The sequence below is a fragment of the Brassica oleracea genome, chromosome C4, assembly GCF_000695525.1.
Source record: "Brassica oleracea var. oleracea cultivar TO1000 chromosome C4, BOL, whole genome shotgun sequence".
Taxonomy (NCBI): Eukaryota; Viridiplantae; Streptophyta; class Magnoliopsida; order Brassicales; family Brassicaceae; genus Brassica; species Brassica oleracea.
In genome coordinates, this window is record NC_027751.1 from 17,461,311 (window position 1) to 17,466,228 (window position 4,918).

Genomic DNA, 4,918 nt, shown 5'->3' on the forward strand with positions numbered 1-4,918 from the left:
TTGTTTTTTTCAACATCGTGAAATTGCCTTGTTCGTCGAAACATGCAATCTTGATTTTCACCATGGATTCCCTCATCAAGCCGGGAACCTGGCTCTTTTACCACTTTGTGATGAATCAAACCCAAGTAATTAATATTGTTTGATTTAATTTAATTTTATTTCTGTAATGTAATTAAAACTTCACTCTTTCAACTAGGCATGGGCGTTCGTTTTTGGTTTGGTTCTGGTTCGGTTCTTTTGATTTTTGGTTTTTTCGGTTCTAGAGATATAGGAATCATTCGATTATCTATAAAATTTGGTTCGGGTTCGGTTCAGTTATTTTGATTTTCGGTTCGGTTCAGATAACAATTATAAGAACCGAATAATATTATCCAATAAACTTCTGGTTCCAATGCGGTACGGTGTTTTGGTTAGTTTTAAATATTTGGGGGTACAAAAACAGATTTTTATGTTTTTAAATTAATAAATCAGGTAATTTGGATCAATTTTAATATTTTGGATAAAATTATTTAGGTAATTCAGTTCTTTCGGGTAATTCGGATAATTTAAAATACTTGGATAAAAAATATTCAGTAATTCGGTTTGGAAGTAATATTTTTAGAATGTTTGTTAATTTAATACTACATACAATTAATATTTTTAAGTATATAAACTGTATTTCAGATATTCGGGTATCCATTCGGTTTTTGGTTCGGTGTATGTTTTTTGGTTATAGAAATATAAGAACCATTCGGTTATTGTTGAGCTTTGGTTCGGTTTCTGCTTCAATTTTTTCGGTTGGATTCCGTTCGGTTTTTGGTTCTCGGTTTTTATGCTCAGGCCTACTTTCAACCTTATAAGTTTTGAGTTTTACCCAATATGCTATGCTAGTATTTCCCAATGCCTAAGTTTAAAAAATTAAGACTGTTAAGTTCGAACATACAAATTTTATGCTCCGCTCAGAATCCCTACATAATATCAGATTGCCTGAATAAAACTATTAACTAGATGCACAAACTGCATAAGGTTCTCCTTTTCGAGATAAGACAAAATTTGGCTGCTTAAATAATAAGTTTGACTTTGACTTTGCGTAATGCAAAATTAACGGCAGCAAGGTAATGTGGTTCCCTCCCCCTCTCAATATGCCTAATAAGTTGCCGGTCAACAAGCACTATTATTTGTATCATATTCCTTCATCTCTATTGTTTTTACCTTCATAACAGTATGAATGGTGACCAAATAATAATAGGGAATAATGCATTCCATAATGCTCCTAAAAATATCACCATTCACAAGGAATAATTTTTTTTTTCATTCCCTTTCATTCTATTTTCTGTAGAGAAATAAAGAACAAAATTATTCCTTGTTAAATTTGAGAAGGAACGACCATTATTTTTCATTTCTGCTATTTTATTCTTCTAAGCTCATTTCCTATTCGTTCATCTTGTTTCCAAAATGGTCACAAGTCGTTTCTCTACACAAAACACATCATATTTTATTCTTCTATTTTGTAAGAATTTTATTTTATAACATGTAAATTATACCATTTGTTTCTAATCAATTTTATTATATTAAATTTGAATGAAAATAATATGATGTGTTTTTTGTAGATGTGTAATAGTTATTTTTATATGTTTTGAGTGATTATTACTGAGATATAAAGGTAATAGTATGTAATACTTTGTTTAGAATATAAATTTTATTGAAATTGAAATATCGAATTTTAACATTTTTGATTTTTAGCAATAAACGAAGGTATCACTAAAATATTTTATTAAAATATTGTTTTCTGTTTTCTAAATATCACAGTGATATAACAGGATATGTAGGTTTATACATATACAGTAGAACCTCTATAAATTAATAATGTTGGGACTTTGAAATTTTATTAATTTATAGAAATATTAATTTACCAAGTTTTCCTTATTTAAATTTCTTATTTGAAGATATACATATATATTCTAAGATAATAAAATATTTGATTTTAATGTTTATGACATTAATTGCTATTTTTTTAAATTTGACATTTATACTTATTTTATTTTATTATTTGGTCTATATAATATATATTGCATTGAACTTAAATGTGGTTTTAGATATGATATTACTAAATCTCATCAAAAATATATTAAGTGTTAAGAAAATATAAGATAATTCCATTGTGAATATAAAATGAACAATATAATAACATATTCTTACTTATATAAAATATGTATACATATAAAATATTAATTTATAATTTTAATGGACCATATATTTACATAGAATTTCCTTAAAATTTATTATCTTATTATTTTATCGATTTGTGTCAAATTTTGAACCGGCCCAAATTGGGACCATCAGAATTTATTATTTTATAGAAATTATTAATTTATCGATTATTAATTTATAGAGGTTCTAATGTACTAAAAACACTAAATATATTCTCATGAAAAAAGTACATAACATTAGGTTTAACTTCCTCAGTTACTTTACTGGTAAATAAAGGTTAATTAACTAAATGTAAATGATATTATCCTTAACTAAAGAAAGGAGTAGTTTTAGGAATTATTGTTGTATTCTTAGCTTAAATAAATAATTAATACATATATAGTTATTTAAGGAAAATCGGGTTTGTTAGTTAATAATTTCCTTATTGTTTTTTTTGTTGAATAATTATTTTTATTAAATATGATTTAAATTAATAAGGTAATGTCATGGCTGCAAATATTTGCATAACACAAGGGGACCTAAAAAAAACCTTAGGTTTTAATAGTATAGATGCATATTTGAATTTAAATATATATAGTTTTATCTAAAATGTGTTGTTTATTCAGCAATGATAAAATTTCTTAGTTTATTTAAAAACGTAGTTATGTAATTTTTTTTACTACTAGGAGTTTTGAGGCCGAAATCCATAATCTTTCAAAATCTGAAACCGTAGCATATGATGTATATAACTTTTATTCCAACAGTCAATAGAATTGATACTTCTGGTAAAATGGACATGATCCTTTCGAATTCAGCTAATAATAATCATTAGTGTAGTTATGTAATTCACACAAAGTAAGTATATTTTTTATATAAAAATTATTCAGAATATTATTCAGCAACGTAAAAAACATGTATAACTTTAACAAAGTAAAATAAAAAATGCAAATGTACATCACAACCTTATGATATATTTATTTCACAATATGTTTACATAGATTTTAGATTGCAACAAGTGTACATGAAATCAGAGCATCTCTAATGTAAAATTTCATCTTTTACTTGAAAATAAAATAAAATAAAATATGGAATAAAAAATATCTTTATTTTATTTTATTTATCATACTATAATGGAGCAAAATATGAGTTTTACTCCATAAATGGAGTAATTTATTTTGTTTGTTCATTCCTCTATTATAGAATGAAAAATAGAATACAATTGAAATATTTTTTACTTAATATTCTACTTTACTCCATTTTAAAAGAAAAAAATAGAATTTTACATTGGAGATGCTCTAACTAGCTTTATTTTTCAATAATACAAATGTTTTAATACAATTTTGGTAAATATTTGATAGTATTATTATAATTTATACTTAAAATATTAAAAAATTATATATATATGTGTGTGTGTGTGCATATAGAAAGCAAATCATGTTATAAATCAATTGATGGATGTCCATAACCGGTCTGGTCCATAAACCGGCCCATCCGCAGGAGATAGAGAGAGAGGAGAGAGAGTCGGCCATTTGAGGAGAGAGAGAGGCGGCGACATACATGTGTTTCATTTTCCTTGTATGATTAGGATTTCCTTTCTTTGTAATCTTTCAATATTATGTATTAGTAGTCTTTCCTAATCTTAGTTGGTTTAGGTTTTGGATACTTTCCTTTTTACTTATCTTGTAATCCCTCTATATAAAGGGGACACTTATTCATTAATGAGAGATAGAAACATTCAGCTCTAAATTTATTGTTTCACAACACGTTATCAGCACGATAGTCCCTAAATACCTTGAGCCTAAAAACTTAATCGAAAAACTCCTAAACTCTAAACCTAGCCGGCGACTTTGAACCCTAACCCGACGAATCCTAATCTGTTCTTGCAAGCGTTCTAGCTCGTGTTCATCCGATCAGCCCCAGCCATAAGGCATTTCTGATACTAGACGAACACAGCCTCAGCTCCATCCATTCTCAGCTTGCATCCCAGACAGCTACAGCTCGCGTTCCCCGATCAGCCAGCTCGCGACCCGACAGCGATCAGCTCGCGCTACTTCAACTCCAGCTCGTTCCAGCTCGCGTCAGTTCGAGGTTCTCTTGGTAGTCCGGTTTCTACAATCTGCAAACAAAAGAGATGAACGAGAACAAGGATGTACTCGCTGTGGACAGTGGCTCAAGCCACACGATTCTTAAAGATAAGAGATACTTCAGAAATCTAACTCTTAAAAACGCCAACATCTCAACCATTTCGGGTATTGCCAGCCTCATAGAGGGGCACGACCAGGCTAGTATCATGTTGCCAATGGGTACACATCTTGAGATATCAGATGCCTTGTATTCACCCAACTCTATGAGAAGTCTATTAAGCTTTAAAGACATTCGAATGAATGGATTTCATATTGAAACCAAGGGCGAGGGAAACAAAGAATCTCTTCAAATCTTTGAACTCGTCCATGGCAATAAGAAAGTCTTAGAATGCATCCCCGCACTATCTACTGGTCTTTACCACACTAAAGTCAGTATGATCGAAGCTAATGCCATTTTTAATAAAGAGGTAATCGATAACTTCATTTTGTGGCACGACCGGCTGGGTCATCCCGGGTCGTCCATGATGCGTAAACTAATTATGAACTCGAACGGCCATTCCCTTAAAGAGAAACGAGTCATCCCTAAGCACCTATCTTGTGATGCTTGTTCCCAAGGGAAACTCATTTCTAGGCCATCACCAGTTAAAGTCACTAAAGAGACTATA